The sequence below is a fragment of the Odontesthes bonariensis genome, chromosome 12, assembly GCF_027942865.1.
Source record: "Odontesthes bonariensis isolate fOdoBon6 chromosome 12, fOdoBon6.hap1, whole genome shotgun sequence".
Lineage (NCBI taxonomy): Eukaryota > Metazoa > Chordata > Actinopteri > Atheriniformes > Atherinopsidae > Odontesthes > Odontesthes bonariensis.
This window is the reverse complement of record NC_134517.1, coordinates 15,688,875-15,696,827: the sequence shown is the minus strand read 5'-3', so window position 1 is coordinate 15,696,827 and position 7,953 is coordinate 15,688,875. Positions and strand designations below refer to the sequence as shown.

Sequence of the window (7,953 nt, the reverse complement as noted above, 5' to 3'; positions counted from 1 at the left end):
TTTGCAGCTGATTGCCACCTTGGTTATCACTCTCGAGAACCGTTTACACTCATGAACACTGGAGAATTTGGTTCAGGCCTTGTTCTTAGTTGCCCAATCATACACACGCACACGCACACACACACACACACACACACACACACGCATATTACAGAGAAGATTCTCTGTTTGTGACACAAACGCATCGGGGTAAAGCTCACAGGAAACAGGACATGATGCAAATGTATGCTATGGAAATTACAGTGTTTTCTTTAGTTGTAGTATGAACAAATATGGACCTTAAAGGAGACATATTATGCCATTTTTCTCAAGCTGGCACAATTTACTGAGGTCTTAAAAGAATGTCTGTGACATACTTTGGTCATAATACAGACACACTAGAGCAGCATTTTAGGTTCTGGAGTGACTCACTCGACTCCATTCTGTCCGTCTCTTTATCAAAGAATGCCTTTTTTGAGATCTTAAGTATTTGGTAGCCCTTTGGAGCATGTTATTACATTATGAGAAAGCAAACAGTAAATAGTCTTAGAGCTCAGACCACACATTGCAAACTGATGAAAAAATTCTTGACAGACAATTTTACTCTCAAATACTTACATTTCCCACTTCTGCATTTGGACCATGGACAGATGGTAGACTACCAACAACTCTTTTAGGTACAGTCGCATGTGTTGTACCAGCCCAAGTTGTTAAAGTACAGACTGGAGAGCTTAAACAATTGACTGGTAAAGCGTTATAAACTTTTTTTTTTCTTCAGTTAAGTGAACTTTATTACTAATGACATATCTGGTGTTAAAAGCAATGCAAAAAGCAAGTTCAAAAGAGTTTCTCCCACTTCTGAGGGACAGCAAATGCAGCATCATCTGAAGTTGTCGTTAGGTGGAGATTATGAGAAAATGGGCTGGATAACCTTGTAATAAGTTTTGGTGCAATTTGTTGGTTTCCTTAGCTTGGCTTTTTATGTATGAATTGGACAAATTTGGACTTTAATTAATTGGATTTGATTGGCTTGACTTGTATTGTATCTTTGAAGTGCCTCGAGGTGACATTTGTTGTAATTTGGCGCTATTTAAATAAAATTGAATTGAATTGAATTTCGAGTCTGTCGTCGCGATTGCTCTCTGGTAACATCAAAAATGCATAGGTGTTCTCAACAATGCGTAAACTAATTCTCTTGAGGTATGTGAGCAGATCGTAGTTTCTTCATCATTGTCTGTTCTGAGTTTTTCCCTGTTGTGTCCTGCAACCTCATACCTTATGCTCTCATTGGCCGTAGCTTCTCACTGACGGTTCACTCAACAATCCTAAACCCTCCGTCTCCTTGAAAGCAAACATGCAAAAGACATTCAATCAGGGGCTGGGACATGTCTGCGAACATCTCAAATCATGTCTTTAAAACATTCACATATAGCAATTGATTAACCAGTAATTGGACTGCCTTTTTGCCGCAGATATGAATAATGGGCTTCAAATCTTGTCGTGTCAACTAGGTTTAAGCAAGCATTGTTATTGCTTAAACCAAATGAGGAAGTGAAAAAAATGTTTTAGTAAGGGGTTCTTAACTGAACATTGTCCAGAAGTTTAAATAGTTTTGAAATCTGGGTGTCATACTCACGTCCCATGGTTGGTATGACTGTGCTTAATTGCACCATCTACACACTCGCCTTCTTAAGAGGACTTTGTGGCTGGTTAATGGAAGCACTTGATAATAAGGCTGATGTGGAAATGCTCAAATAACTTGTTTTTCCCTTCTACCACCTGCATGGGTAGTAGTTTAAAGGACGGCCCCTTGGATCATATTTTATTTGGTTGCTTTTAATTGAGGACTTGTTATAAATCAGATGATTCAAAGTTTCAAATATTTCTATTTTGTAATCATTTGTAATTGGCAACGAGAAAGAAATTGTCATTCAGCGTGTTCTTTCTTATTCGAGCCATGCTGCAACAAATGGGACACCATGTTGAGAAATGTAATAGCAGGTGCATTGTGAAAAGGTTTATATGCCGCTGTGAAATTCATCATTTACTCTGATCTGTAAATTCAGTCAACAGTGGGATGCATGTTCCATCAAAATAAATTTAAGTACACAACACACAAAAGCTACATTAGAGGTTTCTTTAAAAATATATTTTTGCAATGTGTCATGTTAGTGTTGCCCTCAAATCTGCATATGCTTAAGTCTGAAATTCTTTTGAAAGACGTATGTAAAACTTTAGTGTGATTGGGTGACAGGTTGGCAAACAGACAAAAGTGCAGAGCCACTCCTTTGTACTGCTCAGAATTCAGCGTGGGGCATAGGAAAAACCTTGACTAGTGAAGCTGAGAGCAAGTGCTTCTCAGTTTGTGAACGTAGTCCTTTGCTGTTGTGCATTCACAATGGGGGACGTAGTGAGACTGTAGTGGATAAAGAGGAGCTCCGGGGATGAGCACATTATTGCTTACAAACCTGGGATCTCTGACAAAGTCAATATGTATATATTCTTGTCCATCCCAGTTTCAAGGTTTAATCATTCTACTTTGAGTTTTCTCATGGTCACTTCTTGTAATCCATTTCTCATTCATAACCGGTCAATTTTATTACTTTTTCATCACTATATTGAAAGCCAGTGAAAAATATGTAAAAATGACTTATTTCTTTAGCGTACACTCTAATTGTCCTTGGAAAAAAAAATCATACATGTATATATATATTTATATATATATATATATATAGGAATGGAATGAAAAAGAAAGAATTGTATCTGTTAATTATGGTTATATTTACTAACTCAGCCTACAGTAACAGAATATCCACTGTCGCCTCCCTTCTTTCGCTCCCTCTCCCCCTTGACTGTGCTGTTACTGGTTGTGTTTAGCCTCTCTGATCCCTACTTCAGCTCTAGCGTGGCTGAGTCCAGAGTCTAAGGTTTAGTCAGAGACAACAGGAGATAGCATCACTCTTAGCTTCTCATGAGACACATGCACATTTTTTCTGCTCTCATCGGGAGATGCCACCCCCTCAGCGTAGACATTTTCTTGTAGTGTATGACTAAATGGTGAATGGTGTTACAATAACTTGACGAGATTGGGGTCGGATGATGCAAGGGAGAGGAGGGTTATGATAATGCTCTTCTTGATGTCTTCTAGCTTATTATGCCACTCCACAAACAATCTCCCAGACACCCACGCCTTCTTTGAACTGCTCCCTCCCCTGGGTGGCACATTTGCAAACTGTCTGTAACCAGCGTAGCCTTTGGGAGATGTGCTTGTGTCTCAGGTGTTCAATAAGCCCAGCTGCTGAAGGATGGAGCCCTGACTCGAGCACCAGACCACCTTCACATACCTCCCTTTGCTGTTCCATCTCTACTGAGAGCCCCCGTGTCCCTCAGACATCTTCCATCATCTTCTATCTCGCCCCCCTTCCTCTTTTCAGTCCTGTTGCCTGTTGGTGTTCCTCTCTGCCTGCGTTCCCTGAACACACACCAGGACACCTGGGGCACTGGTTACACAGCGAGGATTTAATTTGAAAGAACTCCTGAGGACATCATTATAAAGATCATCACCGGGCCTTACGGCTGATGTTACATTAGTGTTACATTATTGCAACCAGCCAGTCCTCTAATCAAGTAAATCAGAATGTTTCTCTGAGATTGGTAATGTCACATTATCATGTACTTGACCATTCTTTTGGATCTGTGATAATATTAACAACCACATGTCATTCATTTGAACCATTAATGCTTTTAATGCATTTATGCGACATTACAGAGTTATTGGAAGCTCTACTAGTAATGAGATGGCAAGATGGCAAAAAAGACTGACGGAAGACGAAGTGTGGCAGTAACATGAAAATGTCCAAAACGTGCCTATATGCCGTTTGTTCATGCAGCCGGGTATGACCTATAGTTTCTTAAAAAGACTATGTAAACTCTCGTTGTCATGAAAGCAAGTGCATTTGAAGGATATAAATGGCGTCCATGATGGAATGGCCACCCTGTGAAAATAATGTTTTTTTTTAGCTCTAACAATCATTGTTTTCTAACCCTACCTCAGTTGTTTTCACTTCTAACTCTAACCAAGCAATGCTACTGCTGAAAGACAAGCAGGAAGTGAAAAAGTTTTGTCACCATGGCAACCAGTAGAATGACATCTTTATGACGTGACCATCTCCATCATATATGTTATACATTTGTTATATTATATATATATTTGTGACCAAATCATGATCGTTTCTAGCCCTACCAAAGTAACGCTGTCGTCTAAACACAACCAGGAAGTGGAAAAAGTGCTTTGTTTAAGTGTTTCCGTTATTGATGAAACGTATGCTGGTCTTAATCTAATGTCTCACAAAGGCCAATGGTTAGCTCCTCCAAAGGCTTTAGAATGACGTCTGCTCTGATGTGGAAGCAATTATATGAGTCATGTTTCCCTTCTGCCACATGCAGTGGCAATACTTTACAGGTCGGCCTCAAATCGGTCTCAAATACCACAATGTTCACATTCTTGATCGTTCTCATACAGCATTGATTACATCATTACATCTTTCCTACGATTGCAAAATGTCACATTGTCTGATTTTTGCATGGTTTTCCACACATTTTATGATGATTCAAAGACTTATTTGGGACAAAGGATCAGGGGGCAGACTAATTTAATCTGATTTCAATACAAACAAAGGTGAAATTGGCCTCTCACCTAAAATGACATCAGCTATCATTTGATCTACGAAATGTATTGATGCAGATATTGTAATAGTATCTAATCCCTCCCCTCATAAATCCCTTTATTAAGGTGTTCAAAAACACAGTTAAAGCAGCATTTGCATCCCACACAGCTGTGCAGGTCCTTACCGCTCATGCACCACTTCAATTTACATCACAGCTATCATCTTTACCTTTATTATCCATCCATCCATTCATTCAACCAAGCCCTCTTCCCACTGGACACCTTTAGTGCCGCCAAACCAGACAGCCACAAATTTCCCCCTCAGACAATCACCTTGCCATCCCTCTAACCATCCAATTCAAGCTCATTAATCTATCCTTTTTTCACTCCATTCGTATCCTTCCATTCTCTCACCTCCACCCAGTCATTTTATCCTCCATTGATTGCAAACAGAAGACTTACAGTATCTGAAGTGAAACAGAATGAATAATAAGTGGGTGGCAGTTGGATCAGGCTCACTGTACTACAGTAATGTAGTCTTTCTCCTCTCTGGCTCTTTCTATCCACTCCACAATAAAGCTGGCACCCTGTAAAGTGGTACGAGCGCCATCAGCCATGTAGATGAGTCCTCTTCCTTTACCTTTAATTAGAGCTCCCAGGGGAGTGGGTTTGAGCTCCAAAAGCATCAGCCCCTCATGCCACATAGTTCCTCCTTTTTAAGCCTGGCAACACCAGGAGGAGAACTGATATGACCACTGAGGCTCAGCACTACACAGAAGACAATTTTAAAAACCGTCATTAAGTTTTTTAAAAGCTGGGCAGTTGGACGGTTGATAGAAATGTGTCATTTTAACATATGAGCAGAGTACAATTACAAGGAGAAGAGTGAAACTGTGTTACATAAAGTCCCAGAATACACATACAAATTTCCGATGAGAGTTTGTGTATTCAGGCTGTAAAAAATACACAATTAGCTATAGTCAACTATGAGTGAAATTTAATTGTAAAATTGACATGAAAAACGATCTGACTTGAATACACAATTCAATGTTGGTTAATTTCTTAACAAATATGGTCTAAAAATAACTGGTTGCAGCCCTATTTGATTAATCAAATAATTATTAAATCAAATAATTATTTCCCAATCAAAACTGTCAGTATATCATTACAACAATCGAATTAGTTTGTCTTCACCTGTATACCTGAATTTAAGAAGTAAGGTTTGAGCTAAAGGTAGTTTTTTCAAAAGTTACTTTTAATATCACTTTATTAATCTGCCTATGCATTAATTTGACAATATATTAATTGACGCATGGCTCCTTCTGTGTAAACAGAGAAAAATGCAAACTTAATTTCACTAAATTGCAGCCAACCAAGAAACATAAATGAAACAGAAGCTGGAACCTTCACACTTTAGCTTTTATTTGAATGAAAAAGATACATTTAAAAAAAAAAAGTTTACCCGTTAATCCTTACTGATTGACTAGTTAATGGATTTGTGCTGTATAGCTACCAATTCTCTGTTCTCACTACTCGTGCACATGGTGAAAAGACCCAATTTAGGGGGGAAAAAAAAGAACAACTCAAATCAAGTTTCTGGAAATTGTCACCAGGCCACCTAATATCCTGTAAAGTGAGCCAGTTGAGCTAATTTGCTGTTTCCCTTTCCTCTCCGTCCCCTTTAAACGGGGAGGTGCTGCGGCGCTCACCCCTAGCCCGGGGCGCACGGCCGCGCTCCACGAGGGACACAGAGGGAGTTTGGGCTGGTTGAGAACGGACGCGTCGGAAACCTCCCCGGAGGGGCCCCATGTAATTCGATGCATGCTGTTAAAGCTTAGAGTATATTGTCTTCCCTTTTGCTTATGAAGCCTCCACCCACCGGCCCACCCTACATTTAGCGGATCATGTGACTCGGGGTAAGTCATTTGCAAGTACAACAGTTCTCTGTGCGCTCCTATTCATTTCCTGAGAACTGCCTGAGCCGAGCAGCTGAGAGGCAGAAGGGGAGGGAGCTGCTCGCTCACATACACTCTCTCTCACACACACATTATCACACACACACACAAACACTCGTACATTCACGCAGAGTGAGAGGAGAGAAGAGGAAAGGAGAGGGAGAGGAGGAGACGAGACAGAGAGGACTGTAGAGAGAAAAACAGTCTTCTAGTCTCCACGGCTCTGCAGCTTCTGACAAGGTCTGTGCAATTTTTTCTTATCCTGTTCCCGTGCTCGCTGCCGCTCTGTGTGCTTCATTCGTCACGTTGTTAGGCTTTGTGCTTGTGTTCAGTGCGCTTCGTTCAGCTGTCATTGCTCTGTCAAAGCAGATGACAACTCAGATCACCTATGGCATTGTGTTTGGTGTCCGTCAGTCCGGGTGGGTGGGGGTCGCAGAGACCCTGCGTGGTGGTGACTGGACATGTAACACCCTTTTCTTAGTGTGAATTTATAAGCTGTCATGATCAGAAATAGAGAGAGAGAGAGAGAGAGAGAGAGAGAGAGAGAGAGAGAGAGAGAAAAACAAAACATTATGTCAGAGTGAGCATGAGCAGCATCTGGACTTTACAGTGCAGGGACCGGTTTGTGTTTCACATCTTTTTGCCTCGCACAAGTCCAACGCAACTTCAGAACGGATCAGCTCAACAGCGGAGAAGTGTTATAGAGCGACACTGACTGAGTGTCTTGACGGGAGACTGCAAAAACTCTCAACATTTCTCAGAGGAGGGGGAAAAAAAAGAAAAAGAAAAAGTTTGCTGTCTTGTCGGAGTTTTCGTGCATGTCTTAAAAGAGTTGTGTATGTGTGAGCGTGTAATGTGTGTGGGTGCGCATTTGTGTGAAACAACTGTGGTGTGTGAGAGACCAGCTTGTTTGCCCACTGTAGCCTACTAAAGCAGCTTAGATACAGAGAGACAGGGCTGTTAGCAACGGGTTAAACATTAGGAGGCTTGGGTAGCGGACACTCGTGTGTGTGTGTGTGTGTGTGTGTGTGTGTGTGTGTGTGTGTGTGTGTGTGTGTGGGAGTGTTGCAGGGGTGGTGTCTTGGATGTCATCGGCAGCGCTCTCACTTCCAGGGTAATAGTCATTGGTATTGATGGGTGGCTGTCACCGAGGCAGAGAGCCACCAGGCAGGGGAGAGTGGCCGGGGGCTGGCCCTTGGCTGTTATTTTCAATTACAGGGGACCAGGGCAGAGCTGACAGCAAAGGCATTTGTACATCCAGGGAGGGAGGAGGAGGGCGTTTTTTTTTTTTTTTTAAATTTGTGTGTGTGCGTGTGTGGAGGGGTAGGGTGGGCAGAATAGGGAGGGAGGGAA

At 41.4% G+C, this 7,953-nt stretch overlaps 1 protein-coding gene across 4 annotated transcripts in view; it reads left to right on the top strand.

Moving 5' to 3' along the window:
• Positions 1-6,384: 6,384 nt before the first annotated feature.
• The window catches only part of klf12b (Kruppel like factor 12b), a 42,719-nt gene continuing 41,150 nt past the window's right edge, over positions 6,385-7,953 (top strand). For 3 of the 4 annotated variants that reach the window (XM_075479236.1, XM_075479235.1, XM_075479238.1), the window contains exon 1: positions 6,572-6,840. The gene's annotated coding sequence lies outside the window, so the exon portion shown is untranslated. The other variant, XM_075479237.1, reaches the window with a different exon arrangement.